General features: G+C 31.8%; 1 protein-coding gene across 1 annotated transcript in view; it reads left to right on the top strand.

Moving 5' to 3' along the window:
• The window catches only part of LOC134701727 (probable ATP-dependent RNA helicase DHX35), a 147,552-nt gene that overhangs the window by 53,191 nt on the left and 66,876 nt on the right, over window positions 1-27,485 (top strand). The window lies entirely within an intron of this gene.

Genomic DNA, 27,485 nt, shown 5'->3' with positions numbered 1-27,485 from the left:
CTGTGGGAAATTGTATAAAATCTGTCATGAGAAATTACATTGTTTTGCTTGTTTTACATGATTTACACAGAGATTATTTGATTTATAGACTGAGTTTTTGCTGTGTTTGAAGTATTTTTCTTCATTAACTTTTGTTAATTATTCAGAGGTGGACATTTTAAAAAGTCCAAGATGTTTGATTAAAAAAAGGAAACTTTTGCATTTGATGAAATGTTTGGAGAACAGTCATACTGTATAAACTAATGATGATTACATTTTTTCCCTGCAAATGAATTTCTGTGATAGATCAATTTGGTAATTTTCTTTTTTCTGCTATTAAAGCAAATGGACCATTGTATAATGTCTTATTATTTATTACCTGAATCACTATCAGATATGATTGCATAAAGAATTTTTTCATTGGTGAAAATCAAAATGAGTTGGTAACCTGCCATGAACCTGGTGACCTTTTAATAGCAATAATGAGTAAAAGTGAGAAAAATTGCCAGCAAAAAAGGTCATGTATATATGAGTTTTCTTGACCCAATCTTATATTTACTGGCTTCAGGTCTATATTGGCAGTCAATGAATTTGAGTTATGGGGAAAATTTATGAATTTAGGAATTTTATTCCTAATTCAATTCCTGTAAGCAATTTCAGAAAAGGGAAGGAAAGAGAAAGTTAATTGATATATCATGAAAAAGAAATTTAGGTGAAAAATACTAAGACCGCACTTTAGAAGAGACACTCTTAATTGATATATCACTAAAAAGTAGTTGGAAAAAACTAAGACCACACTTTGATTTTTATCCTACGCAAAGGTTGTTTTTGTTTTAAATCATGTATCAGTTATGTTAGCATCAAACTATTTATTCGTAGGTAGAACGTCATCAAGGTGTATGAGTTTGTTTTAAGACGTAGATTCCTTTATTTAATTAAAATACTATCATTCTTGTTTGATCTTGGAACATTAAGACATGATCACGATAATAACATAGCAAACTAAAATAGCTATTTACGTGTAACAGTTCTGTTGCTGCGCTCAATGTGAAAATAATAGAAGTTTGGTATTTTATTACTTTGTTTATTTAATTTATGTTTTTAATTAAAACGTAATTACTTTTTTACCTAGTTATCACAAGACTCGGTATGATTTTATATTTTAATGGTGTACTGTGTCAGGAACTATGGGTACTTTTATTGTCTTCACAGTGTGAGTAAGACACATATGTCTCAGCAGATGGATTAATAAAATTTGTTAAATTATTCCATGTAGCTTTAATGTTTTGTTAGAACTTAGACTAGCTGCACTTGTTGTTGCAGATTAATTGATGAAATTTGTAAAATTAGTACTCTGCAGCATGTGTTTTGAATCTTATGTGTACTGTTTTTATTTGATCATAGATACCTATGAATAGAAGAAAGGATATATGAAAGTCATGCAATGAGACAGCACCTCCCAAAAGTACAATAAAAACCATAAAAGACACGTAGATTTTCATCAAAAATAAATTAAACTACATCATACATTGTATGTTATACCTAAGTCTAGTCATGATGTGAATAAATTTGATATAGACTGTTTTCAATAAGAAACATTTTTTATATGGCATAAAATCTAGACTGAAAACAGACACATTATAACATGTACTTATGTGTTGGTAATAATTCATACAGCACTTACAGTGCTAACATCGTTACAGACAGAAAATCTTAATTTGCATACTTAAATGGCTGTGTCCTAAAAACCATAAAAACAATTGGCCAAAATATTTTTACAAGGTACAATTTGAAATCATATCTTCAAACCGACCAGCTTATACAAATATTTAGCCATTTGCTTGTGAAAGTTTTTAAGAACATGTATAAAGCAAGTGCCATTATAGATGAGAGATATTCCTACAATTCCAATTCCAGAGATTGACATTTAAAATATATAAAAAAGAAGATTTGGTATGATTGCCTGAATAAATGAGGCAGTTCTCCACAAGAGACCAAAATGACATAGAAATTAACAACTATACTGATCACAGTACGGCCTTCAACAATGAGCAAAGCCCATACCGCAAAGTCAGCTATAAAAGGCCCGGAAATGACAATGTAAAACAATTCAAACGAGAAAACTGTATTTTAAGATCATAAGCTTTAGAAATGTTCAATGAGAAATTGGTTTTATTAACTGGTGTAAGGCAGTAAACAAATGAGCTATCCAGACCTGTAACACACATTACAAAGTGGTAGAACAAACAAGACAATCTTTCTATTTTATGTGGTAGAAGATGTATGATGTTGTCTGTCTGTCATGTTATAGTTTCTCTTCATTTATTCTTTCATTCATCTACTTTGTAAGTACTAACTATAAACCAAGACATAGAGTACATTCATGTCTACTGGAATTAGTACATTGTACTATGAAGCTAACTAAGATAGTGTTTATTAGAACAGACATACTATTTGTACCTGAACAACTGATGCAGCAATTTCAACCGGTATCTTAAATAAGTAACAGTCTGATTTATGTTTTTTTAGAACTTTTCATTATGGTGAAATTTATGTTTTTACATTGAAGCTTAAAAAGAAGAAAGTTATATATCATGTCTATATATAGTTGTGTTGTTTTCAACATTTTTCCGTCTTCTGCAGTCAGTCTAAAAAAAAATAGAGTAGTTTGTAGGCCCTTTACCAATTGTTTTCATATCGGACCTATTGCACCCAAACATATATTATATATGTATATACCATTTATACAGGTGTAAAATATTTGTTTTGCATTATTTCAGTTTTGTTTTTAGCTTTTAAAAAAAATATCAGGTGTTGTAACCGAAGTTGTGTAGGTGAAACGCATGTAAATCTTATGTCAAGTCACCTGAAGCAAGCTGATGTATCAGGGTATTCTTCATACCATACATTTGTTCAAATATATCTAGGGAAAACTTATACTAGTTGACCTGTAAAGTGGTAGTTTTTGTGAAGGTTTGACTTTTATGTAAGCTTGTATATTCTGATACAATATGTGAAAATGTCCCCTGGCAGGAAATTGGTCTTTCAGGAAAATCAAATTCATGAATGTTAAAACTTGCAAACAAGTTTAATTCACCCTGGAAATTGCAAAATTTGTAATAAATTATGCACCTGTAGTGTACAAAACCAGATAGTACATTTGATTACTTTGGAATCAATTTTTGTGGTTGAAGAAAACTTCCCACTCTGGTGATACAGAATTGTTATATTTCATAATTTGCTCCTATCAAAGTATCTACAAATTGGTATTTTTTGTCCCGTAGTCACTATTGAAATTTGGTTTTTTTTCTCTACCAAGGATATCCTCTAACAGAAATAAGTAAGTCAATAATAGTTTATTTGTGGTTGATAATTGTTAAAATTAAAATGGAATTACCCAGTATATATAAGGCATAAAACCTTTGTTTACTCAATACTCATTTGTTATCGGTAATTCATATATTTTCCCTTTCAAATCTTACTGCCTTATATTTTCGAGTATCAACGCACTGGCTGTATCACTGAAAATATTAGGCAATACATTGTGTGACGTCATAATTACCGATAAACAGAATAATAGGTAGTTGAGTTATTGATACTGACTATATCATGTTGAATATCTAAACTCGCCCTAACGGGCTCGTCTAGATATTCCACATGATATAGTCAGTATCAAAAACTCAACTACCTATTACTCTATATATATGTGAAATTGCACCAATATTTCATACAAAGCTAACTTCTCAAGTTATTCCTATAACTTGTTGTTAATGCTATCTTGTTTTATTTGTCCATTCATGTCCAGCCATAACTATTCATAACATTGTATGTACAAAATTATACCCATGTAGTTTGTCTCATGATAATGAGTTACAATGGTTTCTCTGAGGAGAAATGTACCTGTGACATTTACATGTAAGATCAAGGATAAAGTGTATAATGACCAGTATGACTACATCTTTTTCCTTTGGTCTTTTGATGGACAATGGTCTGACTGGCAGGTTAACAAGGTCTAATTACTTACAAAGATGAGGATTGAGCTTACTGTTTCAGCTTCATGGGAAAAGCTTGTAAGCAGTCTGTACAAATATCATCTTGCATCTTGTCAATATGCCCTTATTGCTATTTGGTATTCTGCAAAACTGGAACTATTGACGTCATACAACAATAATTTTGCTTTGTGACATCAAAATTCATTTACGGTGGTACCTATTAAAACTACAAGGAGATAACTCTGTAAAGTCAGCCAAACGTTTTAATGACGTTGTGTTGTAAAGGGAATAATAAGCTTCTCAATGATCAAAATTGGTGTTTGTCAAACTGCTATATAACCAGTGTAATTTTTCTGACAAAACGGTTGGTTCAAAAGTTTTGAAATTTTTATATTTTTGTTAAAGGGTCAAAGTAAATACTTTGTCAAAACTTTATGAAAATTAAACGAGCCAAATTAATTTTAGTGAAAGTGTTGGGTACCACCTTAATTGTGATGGCCAATCATGTTGGAAATATGGCAATAAGGGGTATAACACTTTGTGAATTTTTGTTTGAAAAAATAGAGTGATGCACTCTAAGCTATTTCAAGATCAAGGTCACTCAATAGTTTCAACATCTTCATTGAGAAGAACCGTATTGTAAATGTATTTAATGTACTTATTTGACCACAAGAAGTCCTGCAGCTGTACTAGATTAATGAAATAAATATAGGTGTGATCATGCAATATTATGATATTTTCACAGTTATGTTTTTGATTTGGATTATATTTTCAATCAAATTCCTAGTATGATATTAGAAGTTTAACTTTTTGTTATAGTACTTTTTGAACTGCTCTGGTTCTATTTTATCATAAAATTGAGGATTGGGAGAAAACTGATAAATGTTAATGTAGTGTGTCTTAAATAGTAGAAATCTGATCAGAACTACTTCCAGTTACAAGACAGATGCTGTATTTGCGTCTAAATTATTTATCTGCACTGAAAATGCAAGATATTATAAAATCACTTGTGATTGATAACAAAACTGTCAGAAAATGATAATTATGAGGGAAAAATGGTGGTATTATTTGTAGATTTTTTGTAGAAAATTAATAAATCTTAAAGGTTTTTTTATTATGTTGTTAAAATTGGTCATAGTAAAAGAAAATTCACTTGTGTCATCCTCATCCTGAATTAAAGGTAAAACAAGAATGTGTTTTTGTAGAACATAATTAGAAATATTATATCATAGGGAACATAATTACTAAGTTTCAAGTTGATTGGACTTCAAATTCATCAAAAACTACCTTGATCGAAAAACTATCCTAAAGTGGGACAGACAGATGGACAAAGTACAGACATACAGACGGAAAATATATTTCCCCTAGGTGGGGCATAAAAAGCTTGATTGCTTCTTAATAGATGGAATGTAAGTGAATCTTAAGAAAGACAAAGGTAACATTCCTTTTACCATTTAAATTGGTAATTCCTTTCTTTTTTTGTTGAAAAGTTGCCTTTAATTTTGAACAATTTTTGGTTTTACAATAAACATGGTTTTAATAATGTTCCAATGGGAGTCCTTTGCTTTCAAATTAGTTTGCATTCTCTGTAATTCTATTATAGTGTACAGAGTTAGTATTTGCCGCCATTTCCTGCATGTCGATTTCTGTCAGGTATTCTTTTATGAATGTACTGACAAGTCATATCTTAAGAGTACATCCCCAACCTCTGATCAATAATTTTGTTAATAAGCAGAAACCCACACAGGTGTCGGCACTTTTAAAACTTAAATTCTTAGAGAAGAATGTATATAATTCTTAATAAATACCACAGTATGTCCTGCATATGTATATTCTTCCTCATTTAAAACAGATTTTTGTTACGATTTTGTACGGTTTGACCCATTAGTGAACCAATTTTTCAAAGAATCTATCCTACCTTAGTTTCTCTGCCAACATGCTTCAGAAGTTGTTATGTTCAGTTTACCTAATTGTGACGATACTCAGATGAGATAATTATTAGTTTAACATGAATAAGTTACTAGAATTATCTTTATGTTTTACTATTATGTTTATTTTGTTAAAGTTGTTATTAACAGGACTGTATACATTCTGTGGGTAGATCTTAGATTTAAGTGATCTTGTTGAACTTTGCACTCCAAATCGAATTTATAAATGGTAAATAACAAAATTGGACAGGTTAAACAGGTCATTATACTTTAGATTTATGCCATAGTAATTTAGGTTTCAACAAGGCCTAAATTTTAATGGAAATTATCTTGATAAGATTGAGAAAAGATGTTACATTTTCAAGAAAACTGCTCACATTTAAGACATTTAATGAAGTTCGTGAAGAGAGGGTATGTTCATAGGCAAATGAGAAACATAATAAACCATTTAACAATAAATGAATGGTGAAAAATATAGTTTTCAAATTGCTTTTTCCCTGATTACCACAAAGCATGATGAATTTAAGCTCCAGATCTGAATAATAGTGGAATAAAAGTTGCAGACACATCATATGTGAATAACTCGTCACATGTAAATAAACCATTACCACCCATTCTGCTAAGCAACAATAAATAAATCATGTCAGTCAAACTATTTCAAAGTTTTGAGATCTTCATCTACATATCAAGAATACAGCAAGCAAAGAATAAGTCTGTGACCATCAATAAACCATGACAAGTATACATGCTAACTTAATGACAGCACGTACTCCATGTAATTGTTGTAGATTACCACATGACTAGAGTTTTGTTAGTTGTTATTCATATCTGCATAACTGAATCAATGTTGATATTTCACTGTGACATTGTTTGCTATAGATATATTGAGGGAGAAGCAATCTTTGACAATCACATTATATAACCTATACCAGACTTCCCAAGTTTACAGTAGGAAATTGTCTGCGGCTTTCTGTTTAAAGTACAACAATTGTAACAAATCGTAATCAATTATGTAATTCATTTGTTAAGTTAATTATGCAAAACTTTGTGGAGTTTGATGCCAATTGGGCTGGATTTGTATAGACGTAAAAATATTTCATAGTTTTGCACTAATTGTTTAATTTTTTGTTGTGCATTTTCAGCTTTTGCATAAATGATATCAAATAAGTTTTCATTCTTTAAAAACTTTATCTGACTATTTATACACTAGGAAAAATAATTTGGTTATAGATTTTCCAATTGGCTTCGTATCAGGAAGTTAAAGTTGGCTGTAAAAATTAGTTATAACGACATCATTTATTGCTTTAGGTGACATTTTGTTATGTAAATAGTTGATTTTCACTAGATTATAGCTATTAAGTGAACTTTGATGAATTTATTTTGAAATAAAAGCAGTTATAGTTTAAATAAACAAAATTTGGTTGATTTGGTTGCTTTATTCTATTAATTCACTTTTTTTCCAAAATAAGGTATAATTTGTGTGGGAAATACAGTGCTAAATAAAAACAGACAAAAGACAGTGCATGTTTATAATAAGTATCTTACTTATAAATAAGTGGTTACTGGTACACAGCCAATTTTTGCGTAGGTACTATATATATGTCTGTACCAAAAATCTGTAGTACTGAAAATCTACTTTTCATATTCAGTACTATTTTGTTACTCTAAAATTATTGTAATATTTAGGAACCAGTATTTTAAAGTACTTGATTTGTACTTGAAAATTTACGTCCTACATATTTTTGGTAAAATTACATTTTCAGCATTTTGATAGTACCGTGGTATGTCTATTTACAAATCTCTTAAAATTATGATTTTCAAACATGGAATATTGTGATCGCTTTTGGTATTATTTCTGTACCAAAATTTCAAGTGCAAATCAAGTACTGTAAAATATAGGTACGTAAATAGTACAATAATTTTAAAGTAAAGAAATAGTACTAAATATCAAAAGTAAATTTTCAGTACTACAGATTTTAAGTACAAAAATAGTACCTATGCAAAATTGGCTGTGTAGTAAAATTACAACTTTTAAGTTAAACAGAAAGAAAGAGTAAAGGTAATTACTGATCAGCTCATTGTCAGAATCATATGTCTGAGTTGGGGGACGTGTCAACTTGCTGTGCAACAAATATAAAAAAAAAGTAGTGGTATGATTGCCAATGAGACAACTCTCCCCAAGAGACCAAAATGACACAGAAATTAACAACTATAGGTCACCGTACAGCCTTCAACAATGAGCAAAGCCCATACCGCATTATAAGTCAGATATAAAAGGCCCCAAAATGACAATGTAAAAAAGTTCAAACAAGAAAACTTATAGCCTTATTTACTGGTATATAAAAAAGAAATGAAGTTAAGAATTAGACTCCACATCCTGACATCAGGAACAAGGTAGGATTTTGCATATCTCCTTATAATAATATGTAATCATCATAAGAGTCGTAAACAATCAATCAGCAAATTGAATAGTTATCAGAATCTCTTGGAAATGCTACAAAAAGACAGGAACTGGCAACACTCATAAAAGTTATAAACAAATCTGATATTTTGAGTTTCCTTGCACAATACCGTATAGCGGGTTATTTTCGCGGGTGTAAAATTTCGCGATTTTCATTGAACAAGGTATACGAAATATTTTGGCGGTTATTATTTTGGCGGATTAAGATCTTGTATTCATAACTTTGTATGTACAAATTAATTTGGCGGAACTTATTTTGGCGATTTTGTTCTATCCGCGAAAATAAGCGAAAATTTGCACCCCGCGAAAATAACCCGCTATACGGTATGTTACACTTTGTTACATGAATATGAGTGCTGTAACATCAATCACCATTCCGTGTCAGTTCAGAATTGAAACTCAAAAGTTATTGTTTAAAAATATCTAAAGATGAATAGTAAACACAATTTTAGTCCAATTTAAGCATTGCAGCAGAAAGTTTAAGAACATAGTCATCTTTGAAGCATCACATTTTAAAATCAGTCATTTATGGGCCCTTTATAGCTTGCTGTTTGGTTCTAGCCAAGACTCTGTGCTAAGAAGGCCTTTTATTTTGACCTATGATTGTTTTCTTTTTATACTTTGTGACTTGGATGGAGAGTTGTCTCATTCAGCCACTTATACCACATCTTCTAATTTATAAAAAAAAACCCAATGATTATGCAAGCAGCTGCAAAGCTAGAAGCTTATTTTAAAACTTAAATAGTCATGTGGCAAAGTGTGCTTTAATTACTAGTAGTCAATTAGACATACATTTTTGGTCATTCACTATTAAAGGACATGATAAAATAGGATCCAAAAAAAAAACAAATTAGTTTTGAACTGGTTTTAAATAAGACAAACATATTTCATTTAAGGTTTTACGAAACATGAAGAAATGTTAAAATTGGATTGTGGTTAATGAAGAATTGAAACAACGTGACATCTTTAATCCTGATATAGATGGTCTAAAAGTAGTATTATAAGATCTAGGTTGCAATTTTGACATTCAGAATATTATGAAATGTTTTTGAATATGGAAAAATATACTTATTACACTAAAAAAGCTTTTATATTAAGAAAGAATTTCTAACAACCAATGATACTTCGCCAAGTTGAAATTCAAATTATACCCTGAGCACAGCACAGATAAATATTGTCTATATTGCATGTATACCTGTCTTTTGAAGAAGATGCTTTGTTATTTGCTGCCCTCTTGATGTCTTTGGTTATTTTTGTTGTTGGTGATACAGTCTTGTTGTTCTACCTGCATCCCTCAACTCCTTTTATTCTCAGTTAAAATAAAATGATTTTTTGTTGAGCCTGCTTCTTTTGTCACAGAAAGCTTGACATATGGATAGTGATCGGGCAACAGCAGCAGCATTAGCTAAGTTCTTAAAAGCTTTATATTTTAGAAGGTGGAAAACCTGGATGCTTCATAATTTGTATATGGATGCCTCATGTTAGGAAGTTTCCGTCAGTCACAGATCCAATGTCCTCGACCTTATTTCTATGGTTCAGTGACTACTTGAAAAAAAAGATTTTTTGTACCGGTAATGTTCAATTCTCTATTATTAAGTTATAAGATAACAATATTTGGTATATTTGGTATGTGCCTACCTTGCAATGTCCTCATGCCCATCAGACAGTTTTCACTTGACCTTGACCTCATTTCATGGATTAGTGAACATAAGGTAAAGTTTTGGTGGTCAAGTCCATATCTCAGATACTATAAGCAATAGGTCTAGTATATTCGGTGTAGGGAAGCACTGTAAGGTGTACATGTCCAAATGGCAGGTGTCATCTGACCTTGGCCTCCTTTTTATGGTTCAGTGGTTATAGTTAAGTTTTTGTGTTTTGGTCTGTTTTTCTTATACTGTATGCAATAGGTCTACTATATTTGGTGTATGGAATGATTATAAGATGTACAGATCCAACTGGTAGGGATCATCTGACCTTGACCTCATTTTTACAGTTCATTGCTCTGTGTTAAGTTTTTTTGTTTTGGTCTTTTTTTCAGCAATAGATCAATTATATTTGTTGTGTGAAAGAATTGTTAGTTGTACATACCTGCCTAGCATAAATCATCTGACCTTGTCCTCAATTTTATGGTTCAAATGTCAATGTTTAGTTTTCTTGGTTTATGTTAGGTTTATGTGACAGTTGTAATAAAGCTTTATATTTAGGACTATCAATATAATATCAATGATTAGTTAACAAGGCAAGACTGTTCAGTGTGTTCACTCTTGTTATTCCTTGATTACGTTATTTATATAATAGGATAATAAATATGTTTCAATTTCTATTTTATTTCGATTTTCTCTTTTTCCACCTAGCACTTATTTTACTGTATATAAAAGTCATTGGTAAAAAGATTGTTGAATGAAGATAAAACTCTTAAAGCATTTTCTTCAACTTCAGGTCATTAAAAAGAATAAGATTAAAAAAGGGTCACATTAAAAAAAAACTCAAGTTCAAAAGAACAAAAGCTATATATCACTTGAGAAACTGCATTTTTATCAAATTAGTAGAATAAATAGTATTACCTAGCTGTGCCAAAAAAACTTGTCTATTTCCTAATGTGAACTTCAGCAGGAAGTAAAATTACAACTCAGAAATTGCATTGTATCTAATTTTATTTTTGTATTGCTCTACAAAAGACATTTAAGTATACATCAATAGATAACTGACAATAAAAATTATTTAAAAATCTATCAAAACTATTCTGATACAACAAATGGATTTTTTAAAAATGGGACCATGTGCTTAAAACAAAGTGAAGAGGGAAAAAATGTTTTGCATTTTTATACTATATTGTGTAATAATGAAACTATCATCCATATCTGTTTGTGGTAAAATGTTGTTGAGAAGATGACATTTGGCAAATATAACTTGGAAATAGTGGAACGGTACTTCAACAATGGGTTGTATTATTTAGTTGTATGCCAAATAGAACAAGGAAGTAATAAGGCTTTTGTGTTTGATGGAAATAGAATGTGTTACAATTTTTAAAGGAGAAATTATATAATTGCTTGACTCCAAAAAAAAATGTCCTCATATATGGATAATTGAAAATAGTTAGTCATGTTTAATTTTTATAAATATGAGTGTTGGATTTATTTTATTGTAGCATTTTGGTTCAACTGGGTTAAATCTGTTAGCATTTCATGATGAGGAGTTAAAGTTATAGGTCCAGAACAACTGAAAATTGATTGGTCTAGTAAGATAATTGACTGCTCATTAACAATTTCAGAACCCTGCAATTCAGTGGTTGGCCTAAATTTGTAGCTGTTCATCATATTTGTTTTTTTTTGTACAAAATCAGGCTATTAGTTTTCTGTTTCAATTGATTTGCACTTGTCATTTTAGTTGCCTATAAGGTATGTGTTTTGTTCATTGTAGAAGACCTTTAACGTTTAACTTCTACAATAATTTGTTCTCTGATGGAGAGTTGTCTCATTGGCAATCAACAAAATCTTCTTATTTTCATAAAGAAACATTTATGGTCCATATCCATATGACCAAAAGGAACCTAAAAAGAACAGTCATAGTTACATATCTAAGGTTAGTTTTACCTTAATGATTTGTAACTTAATCTTATTGAATTAAGTTAATTTAGTTTTTTTGAGGCAATGACTTCTGAACTGATGATAACCTGTAGACAATAGAATTCAAAATTCTGTTTTGAGAAAAACCCATGAATGACCAAATACATTAAACAGACAACAACAGATGGTTTTGAGACAACTTGAACCACCAAAACTAACGTTATTCTCTGAGAAAACATTAGTAAACTTGTAGATCGAAGATTTCATACATTTACGGTATGCATGTAAACAAACAAGATGTTTTCTTTTTATTTATAATTGTCACAAATTAAGGAGCAACATATTTAAGTGTGATTTTAATGGCTGAGCACTGAAATATTATTTGCTATTAGAACCTCAACCATCATCCACTGATTGTAGATTCACAATTACGAGTATTTATGCCATCACTTGGCTTCCGTCGTCATCTGTCATCTGTCGTCGTATACTATTTCAAGAATCTTCTCCTCTGAAACTACTAGGTCAAATACTTCCAAACTTTAACTGAATGTTCCTTAGGGTATCTAGTTTATAAATTGTATCCAAAGTTTTGATCTATCAACAAACATGGTCGCCATTGCTAAAAATAGAACATAGGGGTCAAATGCAGTTTTTGGCTTATATCTCAAAAACGAAAGCATTTAGAGCAAATCTGACAGGGGGTAAACATGTTCATTAGGGCAAGATCTATCAGCCCTGAAATTTTCAGATGAATCAAACAACCCATTGTTGGGTTGCTGCCCCTTATTTGGTAATTTTAAGAAAATTTTGCAGTTTTTTGGTCATTATCTTGAATATTATTATAGATAAAGATAAACTGTAAACAGCAAAAATTATCAGCAAAGTAAGATCTACAAATAAGTTAATATGACCAAAATTGTCAATTGAACCCTTAAGGGGTTATTGTCCTTTAATGACAATTTTTCACAATTTGTTCATCATATTTGCCTACTTTAAAAAATCTTCTCCTCTAAAACTACTCAACCAAATTCAACCAAACTTCAAATGAATGATCAGTAGGGTGTATAAAATAAACTTTGTGTTTTATTTTCTATTTCGTCAAATAACATGGCCGTCTTGGCTAAAAATAGAACACAGGTTAAAATGCAGTTTTTGGCTTATATCTCAAAAACTCCAGCATTAAGAGCAAATAAGACAAGAAGTTAAAGTATTTATTAGGTCAAGGTCTACCTATCCTGAAATTTTCAGCCGAATTGGGTAACTGTTTTTTCAGGTATAATGCCCCTGAATTGATGTTTTTAAAGAAATTTTGCAGTTTTTGGTTATTATCTTCGATATAATTATAGATACAGATAAACTGTTTATAGCAAAAATGTTAAGCAAAGTAAGATCTAAAAATAAGTCAATTTGACCAAAATTGTCAATTAACCCCATAAGGAGTTATTGCCCTTTAAAGACTTTTTTCACTATTTGTTCATCATGTTGACTTACTTTAAAAATCTTCTCCTTTGAAACGGCTGTATCAATTTCAGCCAAACTTAGGCTAAATGAGTTTCAGAGTATCTAGTATAAATTTTTTATGTTATTTCCTTGTATGTGTGTGTATGTCAAGAAACATAGCTCCTATGGCTAAAATAGAACATAGGAGAATTTTTTTTTTTTTTTTGCTTTTGAAGAAAATAGAACGATTCAAAAAACATTTAGAAAAATTGAAAAGCCAAAATAATCATTGGTGAGAGATTTAACCAAAAAAATTAAGGTGAGCGATTCAGGCTCTTGAGAGCCTCTTGTTTCTTAATTTTATCTATGTTAACAAATATCTCAAGGGAGATTATAGTTTTCCTTAAGTGTTTTTTTCTAATTTGTATAAATCAGTATGTGTCACCTATCCATACTGGATGCTCCAATAATTATATCAAATACTTGTACCATTACCAATTATATAGTGTCTTTGATATTTCAAACAAAAAGTATAGAAACTATGAATGTGGTTTTTTTTCTAGAAATGCCGCAAATTACGTAAACAAACCACAACCTAGCACCATTAGCCTTGATAACATATTTGGAAAGTTTCATTTCATGGTGTAAATAAGGTAATTGTCTATACACTAATTTGTTTTTTACTTCCTTGAAGACATAGCACAAGGAGAAACAGATTTCTGAGATGAAATTTACAAGGAAGCAGACCATTATTTGTCACTTTCTTGGAGGTCATTTCTATAATTCCATTTTTATTGGCTGTATATTATCTATAATTCTGATTCCCATATAAATTGTGACCATTCCTCAATATCACTGATAAAACATAAAGATTTATAAATGCTTTTATGGAGAAGATGTTATTACAAATTATTGTCTTGTTATGTTCAGAAGTAAATGGATTATGTGCAGTGGAATAATTTAAACAAATAAACTATAACTCTTTATCACAAATAAATAAAGTCTAACAACTTTGTTAAGGAGAAGCAATTGTAATTTTAAGCTAGACTTGAATAAGGGTGATATATTGTACTTACCATGCTGACTAAATTCTGCAATGAGTTAGCTTTCTGCTCCTGATATTTTTATCTGCTGTGGAGGTATAATAATAATTGCTTTTCCTTGAATAGTGAGTACATCCATATGTCAGAAAAAAATGGTAAAGTTTCTTAGATGGTAAATATAATATATCCCTTGATTTATTGAAACGAAACTTACACAGAATGAAGGGGAAGAATCTGATTGATATTAAGGTAATTAGGTCAAGGGTCAAGGTTACCTTTTGTAAAATATTGTTTTGGGAAAATGGTTTCTAAATTGTCACTTTGCTAATTGGTGTGTAACTTTAACAGAAAGACGATATAAAGGAGGGAAAATATTATTATATTTGAAGGTCAATAGGTCAACCATCAAGACATACCAATACATTGTTCTTATAAATGATAAGTTATTGAAAAATGGTTTTCTGATGGCAAGTTGAGCTTTCCTTGTTATATTGGAGTGGAACTTAACAAGTATAGATGGAAGATATATGGAAGGGGAAGTGGCCTTTAAATATTACAGTCAGAGGTCAAAAATGTATGGAAGGGCCTTTAAATATTACGGTCAGAGGTCAAAAATAGATGGAAGGGGAAGTGGCCTTCAAATATTAGTCAACGGTCAAAGTTATATGGAAGGGGAAGTGGCCTTTACATATTACAGTCAGAGGTCAAAGATATATGGAGGGGGAAGTGGCCTTTACATATTACAGTTAGAGGTCAAAGATATATGGAATGGGAAGTGGCCTTTACATATTACAGTTAGAGGTCAAAGATATATGGAGGGGGAAGTGGCCTTTACATATTACAGTTAGAGGTCAAAGATATATGGAAGGGGAAGTGGCCTTTACATATTACAGTCAGAGGTCAAAGATATATGGAGGGGGAAGTGGCCTTTACATATTACAGTTAGAGGTCAAAGATATATGGAATGGGAAGTGGCCTTTACATATTACAGTCAGAGGTCAAAGATATATGGAGGGGGAAGTGGCCTTTATATATTACAGTTAGAGGTCAAAGATATATGGAATGGGAAGTGGTCTTTACATATTACAGTTAGAGGTCAAAGATATATGGAAGGGGAAGTGGCCCTTACATATTACAGTCAGAGGTCAAAGATATATGGAAGGGGAAGTGGCCTTTACATATTACAGTTAGAGGTCAAAGATATATGGAATGGGAAGTGGCCTTTACATATTACAGTTAGAGGTCAAAGATATATGGAAGGGGAAGTGGCCTTTACATATTACAGTCAGAGGTCAAAGATATATGAAGGGGGAAGTGGCCTTTACATATTACAGTTAGAGGTCAAAGATATATGGAATGGGAAGTGGCCTTTACATATTACAGTTAGAGGTCAAAGATATATGGAATGGGAAGTGGCCTTTACATATTACAGTTAGAGGTCAAAGATATATGGAAGGGGAAGTGGCCTTTAAATATTACAGTCAGAGGTCAAAGATATATGAAGGGGGAAGTGGCCTTTACATATTACAGTTAGAGGTCAAAAATATATGGAATGGGAAGTGGCCTTTACATATTACAGTTAGAGGTCAAAGATATATGGAAGGGGAAGTGGCCTTTTTACATATTAGTTAGAGGTCAAAGATAAAATTGGAAGGGGAAGTGGCCTCTAGATATTACTGTCAGAGATCACTGTTGCTTAAAAAAATAATAGAAATGAAAAAATGAGTTTAAATTATATGAATTTTTCTTATTTAATGAAGTAAAACTTTAACTGATGGAAGATATAGAAAAGGGGGGAAGTAAGGTGTACCAAGATCAATTTTAAAATTGTGCCACAACTTTGTAGTTTAAGACAGGATTTGTATATATAAGTTTTGGTTTAGACAAACCACAATAAAGTACTATTTACCTTGATATTCATGCAAAATAACATTTATGCTGGATGTCAATAAGGCAATTGAATGGACACAAATTATACTTTTCCTGTAAGGCATAAGAAAAGACTTAACAGATTTCTGAGATAAAATAAACAAGGAAATAGACAATCATTTGTCCCTTTCTATGAGGTCATCTCAATAATAATAATTCCATTTTTATTGGCTGTATATCATCTATAATTCTGATTCCCATATAAATTGTGACCATTTCTAGAAATCACTGATGAAATATAAAGATTTATAAATGGTTTTATGGAGAAGATGTTATTACAAATTATTGTTATGTTATGATCATAGAAGAAGATTGGGTATGTGCAATGGAATAAATTAAATAAATAAACTGACAATTTATTACTGTTAATAAGGTTACTGACTTTTCTAAGAGGAGTTATATGGTTATTTATTAAGAAAGCCTTTATTTAACAATGGTTTGCCATGGTATGATACCTGGCCAGCATCAGTGTTGTCTAACAAACTTTCAAATTTAGTATTTTTGGGTTTAACATTGTAATGGTCATTTCTCGAGTTTATGATTGCTTTTTTACCATTTTTACCATTCTATAACAAACTGATTTATTTGTGGAGAATGATTTGTTTTAAGAACAGCGGTAAAACAGTTGAATATGATGTTTTGTAATATATATGAAATGATAATGCAAATGGATTACAAATGCTGTAAAATCTCTTTATTATCTAAAACTGGACTTTTTATTTTTATTATGGAAGCCATGTACATAAATGTCAACTTAAACAGAGCGTTTCAATTTCAAAAGAGGTAATTGTGATATGACTTAAAGGGTGTAGTTGCCATAAAAAGGTTATAAAATAAATGACATAGCGTTAAAAAGACACATTTTTCATAATTGAAGATGTTCATGATTAAAATGATTGTCTTGTAAATTGTCTTAGGTCTTCTATTTATGGTTTACGATTTTCTGTATTAATTATTAACAATTTGTCATTATGAAGAGCTATAATCTTGTATGTCTGGAATCTGGAGTATATTCCTGGATTGTCTTATCAGATCTTAGATCTTAGATCCAATAGTCTTAAATAGACTACGGACTACTCCTTTTTTATATTTATTTGTATGGCTAGACATTTCAGTTATTACAAATTTGGTGTCAAAAATGTTTTTTCAGGTCTTTACACAAGTTTTTTTTTATCAGATACATGTACTATTTTAAGGATGCAATGCCAAAATAAGCTCTTAATTTTTGTAGCTCTTCTGACCATGCATCTTTTAAAAGATAGTAATATAAGTGAAGTAAGTAAAGATTAGGCACTTATTATGAGCAGTTGTTTACGATGCTGCCTGATAATTTTGTCCTTTCTGTTCTTTCAGAATTAGGGTAAACATAATGCATGGACTTAATAAATGAACAAAAATTACAAGACTCTGAGTGACTATATGCGTCCCATTAATGTTAACATCACATCTTTTCATCTTTTATTAAATCCTCAAAATCTTTCTTAGTACATAGATAGAAGAGAATTAATGCATAGGAATGAAAAATGAATCCATATTCAAGATGTAAAAGAAATCTATGTACTTTTACAGATTATTAGAAAACCATCCAAAAAACTACCAGACGCAATATTAATAAATGTCAATTTACATGTTTGCATCTCAAATGTCATAGGACTTCAAAAATGTATTTATTCATTAATGGCTATGAAATAATTTCCGAAACCTGGAAATATAATCCATTAATTTCCCAACTTTGAATAAAAATATCAATTTGAATTAAAAGAATATAAATTTGACAGTAATGACGTGAACACTGTTTCCTCACATCCGTTATTGTATGTGAAGATATTTTCTTTGGAATGAAGTCTTGAGGTGGTCTTTTAATGACAATACACATGCAATTGTATAATTAGTTGACGGTTTAATTCCTTTAATACATTTATAATTACTTAATGATTTTAATGTTGTCGAAGTGCATTCCTGAAATTCTCCACTAATCTTATGATTTGCAAATTTTAAAATTTGGTAAATTTCCCATTTGAAAATCAGAAATTTGAAAGATATCCTTCTTACTCCCTTGGATAGTTGTCTCATTGGCAATCATACACATCTCTTAACTTTATGCTGCAGAGACAAAAAATTGTCTTAGAACTCAGACAATGTTATTTCAGTTCATGCACTTTAAACGAAATGGAATAAAAATCAGATTTTTTTTTAACTTTTATTATGGCATGCTGATTTGCCGTCATCAATATTTATAACTATATATATATATATGACAGTAGCATATTAATCTGTTGTCTATACTTTTATATAACCATTCAACATTTCTATATTTATATTGGCTTATCTATATTGGTAGTTAGACAGCATCTTGTCTCCAAGAGTCCAAGGCAAACGGCTGGAAAATTCTAATTGTGAAACATCTGCAGATTTGAACCCTTTCAAATAGTTTTTGATGCGTAGTTCTTTAAGGATGTCCATGTCAATGATTTCATTGACTACACAGTCGATTTCTTGACATGTTTAAGTCTGCTGAACTAATATTTTGAAACATTAGTTGTAGAAGTGAAATTTTCCAGTTGATTGCAATGAGCTGTAACTGTCTTGTTTCATAGTACTTTATTCTTTGATAAAGAAGTTAATTTATGCTTACTGTAACATTAGATACTGTACTTAGTACACAGGCACTTACCTCTGATTTTTTTTTCTATACATAAAAAAAGAAGATGTGGTATGATTGCAAATGAGACAACTCTTCACAAGAGACCAAATGACACAGAAATTAACAACTATAGGTCTTAAAGTATGACCTTCAATAATGAGCAAAGACCATACCACTTAGTCAGCTATACAAGGTCCTGAAATTTCAAATTACAAGAAAACTGAACAGACCAATTTATTTACTGTTATATTTTTAGAGACAAGTGCCTGTGACTAAGTTCTTTAATGTAGCTTAGTTAATCAACTGAAGAAAACATTTGATTAATCCTTACCAAATTACCAGGTTTTTATGATGATTTAAAGAAATGGAGAAAACATAGTAAGCTGTAACTGGTCATTTGTGTTTAATACAAAATGTAAACTTGCCTTTAAGTCACCTTTCTTGTAACAATTATAGTAAAGAAAAAGAAGACATGGAATACTTAGTCAACTAGCACAGATAGCTTCCCAAAGACACAAAAAAAAAAAATTTGAAAGAGATCTAGAGGTCAACATATGGTCTAAAACTTGGTCATAATTTTCAGTCATATAATACAATTTTTGGCTGTTGAGCTCTATAACTGTTTTGTTTCTTTCAACTTGTCCTTCATTTATATGACTTTGATTATTTCTAAATAAGGAAAATCCGGAAAAACACTTTAAACGCCTAAAATTTATAAAAAGTTGGTTTTCATTTTTGTTACGAACTATGAGTACTAAAGGAACTTGAGATATTACACCAGGATCCACTTAGGCCACTAGCTATCCAATTGATTTGCATGACAATTCATCATTACACGACAAAAACAGTAATTGTTCCATTTGAAGTCAGATCAAGTGTTCTTTGTGTCATTACCTAAACATAAAACATTTAATCTGATTCCTATTACTTCCTGTCCGACCATTTCCATCATCGGAAATTGTCATCGTAGACATCCAGACAAGGTACTAGAATAAGCAATGATGTCGTATATTTACTGAGAACTGGAAACAGTTTTATATTACTTAATGCAGTGGTGATCAGAATGTTAATTAACAATAATAATGTTAAAACATGGAAACGGATTGGATTATTATATTAAAAAGGATAATAAAAATGTGTTTACACTGTCTATTACTGCAGGGTTATATAATAAAAAAAATCTCATTGTTATACTCTCTGTTTCATGCAGTGCACCGAGGTTTGAAGTTACTCTTAGAATACTAAAGTGCATTTTGTATTTTTAGTTGGGTTTTCCTACAGAAAATCTGGTTAGAGTTGTACAATGAGGGGGACTCAGACTCTACTATTAAGCTGTTTCACTTTATTTGGTTGTTTGCCATAATTTGAGAAAAGTTCTACTAGTTCTCTGAAGTTTTTTTAAATGGACATAACCATCCAATGACAAACAAAAACAAATTTTTTTTAATTCAGTTATATGTTTTGGAGTTTTAGTATAACATCAATTTTCTCTGAACTACTAGTTTAGATTTAAAATTTTAGAATGAATACCTAGACTTTTTGTTAATGTTATATTCTCATTAGTCATTGTTAGTAAAAAGAAATTTTGATTCATTCTTACAAAAGAAAAAAACATAAGATCTGTCTCATCTTTCAAATTTTCCTTAAGAGTTGCAGTATATAATATTGCGTGTACCGGTAATGCTAAGCAATTTATCAAAAACAGAACAGTTGAGTTTTCTTTTTTGTTTCTAAGATGTAAGTGTCATGGCAGATTTAGGTTACATTTTAACTAGCATAATGACTATAAAATGTGCTAATTACTTATTATAAGTCTGTGTTTGTATAATATTTTTGTTTGAAGGTTATAACTGGTGGTAGCTTAGTGAGTTGGCATACTTTGGTAAATGACTGTGTTGTTCTGTATAAGAAATACTTTCATGTAGGCTTTTGAAATACTATCAACAAAGTGACTCTAAACTTGCATGGTCACAATCATCTTATAATTGTTTAAACTGTTCAAATTTCCCCCTGGTGATTATGTCAATCAACCAGCAAGACACCATAACAAACAGTAGAACCACAGGCACTTGTCACAAAAAAAAAATAACTATATACCTTAATATATTAAGGTATATAGGAATTTTTTTTTTGAGACAAGTGCCTGTCACTCACTCAGAGTAGAACACTGGAATTAAGGCTTTTTATGGCTTTCTTTTAAAATATTTATCATAGTTTTATTTTATAGTTTTGAAAAATTAATATTTACAAAAATACCCTATATATAAATATTACACTGTTTTTCTGGTAGATAAATCTGGTTCCCCAGTGTGTCGGATTAGGCAGGTTACACTTTACTGAATACATTATGTTCCACTTGACATGTTTTAATTATTTTTAGAGCCCTAGTTGACTTACCCAATTTCATGATTACAGCAAAATTCATTAGTGTGTAGGTAAAGGTAATATCTTTGACTTGTAACCTTGCCTGCTAGCTAAGACCAATAATAGAACTGTGAAGTGATTGTTAGGTAAGGTATACTACCCTTCTCTCAAAATAGTATAGTCCTACAGTGGGTCTCATTGGGGTCTAAGCGTGACACTGGATAAAGTTTTTATATGAACATGATGAATGAAAGACCTTAATTATATCAATCGATTGTCCATTAGTCCGTCAATTCACAAACCCTGTGAATTATCCATATTTAGCATATTAAAAAATGAGGTTAAGATATTCAGTTTGCTCATCTTGTAGTTCAAATTAATTTTAAAACGCTATATTGATTCTGTAATCTTGGTCAATTTTGGTTCCTTCACTCTTGGGATGGTAGCTTTACAATTGAGTGTGTAATTATCGCCTCGTTTTGTCTCTCTTCAGGGATGATAGGTACATTGAAAACACTTATTTATTTGCAATGCGTTTTCAAATGATTGATTCTTGAAGAGTAATATTTGATCGGGTATAAAAGACTTTAATGAGAGAGAGACTGGTTCAAACAAGACGACTTATAAACTAATTCTCGATTGTTTATTGAGGAAAAATAACTTTAATTACGAATTGTCATGAAGTTTATTTTTTAGACATCCACTTAGAAATATGTGTCGGAAATAGATGGATATTGAATAGATCTTGTTTGACGTCAAAGCACATTGAGATTAAGTATCTTGCACGTTAAAACCCTTTTTTTCTACTAATTAATCTATTAATGATGTTGATGAATGTAAAAAAGAACATGATAATTTGTGTTTGTATGCGATATTGAATTCTTTAAGGACTGTATAACCTTTATTATTTCCATTCTAGGCTATCATTCAACCTATCATTGCCAGCTGTGGGACCTTTCATTCTAGGCTATCATTCAACCTATCATTGCCAGCTGTGGGACCTTTCATTCTAGGCTATCATTCAACCTATCATTGCCAGCTGTGGGACCTTTCATTCTAGGCTATCATTCAACCTATCATTGCCAGCTGTGGGACCTTCCATTCTAGGCTATCATTCAACCTATCATTGCCAGCTGTGGGACCTTCCATTCTAGGCTATCATTCAACCTATCATTGCCAGCTGTGGGACCTTTCATTCTAGGCTATCATTCAACCTATCATTGCCAGCTGTGGGACCTTTCATTCTAGGCTATCATTCAACCTATCATTGCCAGCTGTGGGACCTTTCATTCTAGGCTATCATTCAACCTATCATTGCCAGCTGTGGGACCTTTCATTCTAGGCTATCATTCAACCTATCATTGCCAGCTGTGGGACCTTTCATTCTAGGCTATCATTCAACCTATCATTGCCAGCTGTGGGACCTTTCATTCTAGGCTATCATTCAACCTATCATTGCCAGCTGTGGGACCTTTCATTCTAGGCTATCATTCAACCTATCATTGCCAGCTGTGGGACCTTTCATTCTAGGCTATCATTCAACCTATCATTGCCAGCTGTGGGACCTTTCATTCTAGGCTATCATTCAACCTATCATTGCCAGCTGTGGGACCTTTCATTCTAGGCTATCATTCAACCTATCATTGCCAGCTGTGGGACCTTTCCCCATATCAAACATATATCAGTATTATTGTAATCAAACTAAACATGTCAGTATAGTTATGGCATATTCCCCCCTCCACCAAAAGATTGATATTCTGATCTGTTGTTTCCTCTCTTTACAACAGAAGCAATTCATCTTTCAATCATTTTTTTATTTACATGTTTAGCTATTGATAATAAAAAGACATGTAATATTATATACAAGTTAAATAGCATCTTAAAAATCATTTATCATTCTTTAGATTATGTGTTGTTGCTGTGTCTTGGTGCACTCACACCACATCTTCCTATATCTATTATGACAAAATTTTTAGCTCACCTGGTCCAAAGGGCCAAGTGAGCTTTTCTCATCACTTGGCGTCCGTCGTCGTCCGTCGTCGTTAACTTTTTCAAAAATCTTCTCCTCAAAAACTACTGGGCCAAATTAAGTCAAACCTGGACACAATCATCATTGGGGTATCTAGTTTAAAAAATGTGTGGCGTGACCCGTCAAACCAACCAAGATGGCCGCCATGGCTAAAAATAGAACATAGGGGTAAAATGCAGTTTTTGGCTTATAACTCAAAAACCAAAGCATTTTAAGCAAATCTGACACGGGGGTTAAATTGTTAATCAGGTCAAGATCTATCTGCCCTGAAATTTTCAGATGAATTGCTGAATTGCTGCCCCTGAATTGGTAATTTTAGGGAAATTTTGTCTGTTTTCGCTTATTATCTTGAATATTATTGTAGATAGAGATAAACTGTAAACAGCATTAATGTTCAGCAAAGTAAGATCTACAAATAAGTCAACATAATCAAAATGGTCAGTTGACTCCTTTAGGAGTTATTGCCCTTTATAGTCAATTTTTAACCATTTTTTGTTAATCTTAGTAATCTTTTACAAAAATCTTCTCCACTGAAACTACCAGGCCAAGTTGAACCAAACTTGGCCATAATCATCATTGGGGTATCTAGTTTAAAAAAAGTGTGGCGTGACCCGTCAAACCAACCAAGATGGCCACCATGGCTAAAAATAGAACATACGGGTAAAATGCAGTTTTTGGCTTATAACTCATAAATCAAACCTTTTAGAGTGAACCTGATGGGGGTAAAATTGTTAATCGTGTTAAGATCTATTTGCCCTGAAATTTTCAGATGAATTGGACGACCCGTTGTTGGGTTGCTGCCCCTGAATTGGTAGTTTTAGGGAAATTTTGCTGTTTTTGGTTATTATCTTGAATATTATTATAGATAGAGATAAACTGTAAACAGCAATACTGTTCAGTAAAGTAAGATCTACAAATAAGTCAACATGACAAAAATGGTCAGTTGACCCCTTTAGGAGTTATTGCCCTTTATAGTAAATTTTTAACAATTTTCACGAAATTTGTAAATTTTAACTAACATTTTCCACTGAAACTACTGGGCCAAGTTCAATATAGATAGCAGCAAGTTCAGTAAAATAAGATGTACAAACACTTCACCATCACAAAAACACAATTTTGTCATGAATCAATCTGCATCCTTTGTTAAATATTCACATAGACCAAGGTGAGCGACACAGGCTCTTTAGAGCCTCTAGTTTTGTCGAGCCTGCGACTTTTGTCGCATAAATCTCAACATACGGATAGTAATCTGGCAGCAGCTATATTTGGTGTATGGCAGGTTTATAAGGTGTACATGTCCAACTGGAAGGGCTCGTCTGACATTGACCTCATTCTCATGGTTCAGTGGACAAAGTTAAGTTTTGAGTTTTTTTCTTTTTTTCTAATACTATATGCAATATGTCAACTATATTTGTTGTATGAAAGACTTGTTAGCTGTATATGCCTTCCTGGCATCGTTCATCTGACCTTGACCTAATTTTCATGGTTCATAGGTCAATTTTTAGTTTTCTTGGTTAATGTTTAGTTTATGTGACAATTTTAATAATTAAAGCTTTATATTTAGGACTATCAACATAATATCAATGATAAGTAAAGAAGGTGAAGAAGGCGACACATTTCAGCTTGTGCATGCACTCTTGTTTTTCCAGAGTAACCACAGGTACTGTTAAACAAGCTTCATTGTAACTTTTACTGCCAAAATCCTTTTATTTATTGATTTTTTGCTCTCCATGTCCGTAGGGCCAAGTGAGCTTTTCTCATCACATGGCTATGGTCTTCCTTCTTCGTCTGTAATTCTTATCAATTTTTACAAAAATCTTTTCTGAAACTACTGCCCTAAATTAACACAACTGGGCCACAATGGATGGATGACATGGCTAAGAATAGATCATAGGGGTAAATTTAAGTTTTGTCAATTCTTATGAAAACTGTTATAAATAAAGGAAAATCTGACTTAGCTAAAATGTTCAGAATGAAGAGCTCTTATGAAATTAAATTGTTAAATTCAGAAATTATTGCGATGTTTTTTATTATTGGGGAAAATGTGACAGTTAAAATCACAATAATCTAAACTCCATATTGATTTTTTGTCGACCCTGCAACTTTTGTTGCAGAAAGCTTGACATAGGGATAGTAACATGATCCGGCGGCGGTGTTAGCTTACTTTTTAAAAGCTTTATATTTTAGAAGGTGGAAGACTTGGAAGCTTCATACTTCGTATATAGATGCCTCATGTTACGAAGTTTCCATCAGTCACATGTCAAATGTCCTTGACCTCATTTTTATGGTTAAGTGACCACTTGAAAAAAAAGTTCAGATTTTTTGTAATGTTGAATTCTCTCTTATTATAAGTAATAGGGTTATTGTATTTAGTATGTGCGTACTTTGCAAGGTCCTCATGCCTGACAGACAGTTTTAATTTGACCTCGACCTCATTTCATGGATCAGTGAACAGGGTTAAGTTTTGGTGGTCAAGTCCATATCTCAGATACTGTAAGCAATAGGGCTAGTATATTCGGTGTATAGAAGAACTGTAAGGTGTACATGTCCAACTGGTAGGTGTCATCTGACCTTGACCTCATTTTCATGGTTCGGTGGTTATAGTTAAGTTTTTGTGTTTTGGTCTGTTTTTCTCATACTTTACGGACGCCATCATGAGTTGGTTGACCGTTATGGAATAACCGTTTCACAAATGATATCGGATATGTTCCTTACGTCGTAACTACAATCCCCTTACCTTTCATGAAAGTGACCTACCGAATTAGACTTTTTACCTAATTTGTAATCACATAAGCAGCAAGACGGGTGCCACATGTGGAGTAGGATCTGCTTACCCTTCCGGAGCACCTGAGATCACCCCTAGTTTTTGGTGGGGTTTGTGTTGTTGATTCTTTAGTTTTCTATGTTGTGTCATGTGTACTTTTGTTTTTCTGTTTGTCTTTTTCATTTGTGTCCATGGCATTGTCAGTTTTTTTTAGATTTATGAGTTTGACTGTCCCTTTGGTATCTTTTGTCCCTCTTTTATGCAATAGATCTACTATATTTGTTGTATAGAACGATTGTAAGGTGTACATGTCTAGCAGGCAGATGTCATCTGACCTTGACCTCATTTTATTGGTTGAGTGGTTATAGTTAAGTTTTTGTGTTTTAGTCTGTTTTTGTCATACTTTATGCAATAGATATACTATATTTGTTGTATGGAATGATTGTAAGGTGTACATGTCTAGCGGGCAGATGTCATCTGACCTTGAACTCATTTTCATGGTTGAGTGGTCAAAGTTAAATTTTTGAGTTTTGGTCTTTTTATCTAATACTATATGCCATAGCTCAACTATATTTGGTGTATGGAAATATTTTATGATCTATATGTCAGTTGTGCAGGTTTAATTTGACCTCAACCTCAATTGTACGGTTCATTGCTCAGTGTTAAGTTTTTATGTTTTGGTCTATTTTTCTTAAACTATAAGTAATAGGTCAACTATATTTGTTGTATGGAAGCATTGTTAGCTGTACATGTCTGCTTGGATTGGTTCATCTGATCTTGACCTCATTTTCATGGTTCATTAGTCTTTGTTTATGTGACAGTTTTTGATAAAGCTTTATACTTAGGACTATAAACATAATATCAATGATAAGTAAAGAAGGCGAGACATTTCAGTGTGTGCACTCTTGTTTTTACATAAACCAGGAACTTTGCTTGAGTGTTTTACTTTTAGAATTGAGAATGGAAATGGGGAATGTGTCAAAGAGTCAACAACCTGACCAAAGAGCAGAAAATAGCCGATTGCCACTAGTGGGTAATCAACACAGCAAGAAAATCCCACACCCTGAGGCTTGCTTCAGCTGGCCCCGCAACAAAAATGTGTACTAATTAAGTGATATAGATGTGAATGCTTAACTCCAAAACCTAAAAATGAACTAAAATTAAAAATCATACAAGATTTAAACAAAGTCCAGAGGCTCCTGACTTGGGACAGATGCAAAATTGTCCTTTAAGGGCCTTTTGTTATTGGTTTTTCTCATTGTTGAAGGCCATGATCTATAAATAAAACTATTACGTCATTTGGTCTCTGGTTGACAGCTGTCTCTATATGGAAATCATACCACATT

This window comes from Mytilus trossulus, unplaced genomic scaffold (assembly GCF_036588685.1).
Source record: "Mytilus trossulus isolate FHL-02 unplaced genomic scaffold, PNRI_Mtr1.1.1.hap1 h1tg000261l__unscaffolded, whole genome shotgun sequence".
In the NCBI taxonomy this organism is placed as follows: Eukaryota; Metazoa; Mollusca; class Bivalvia; order Mytilida; family Mytilidae; genus Mytilus; species Mytilus trossulus.
This window is presented reverse-complemented; position numbering and strand designations above follow the sequence as displayed.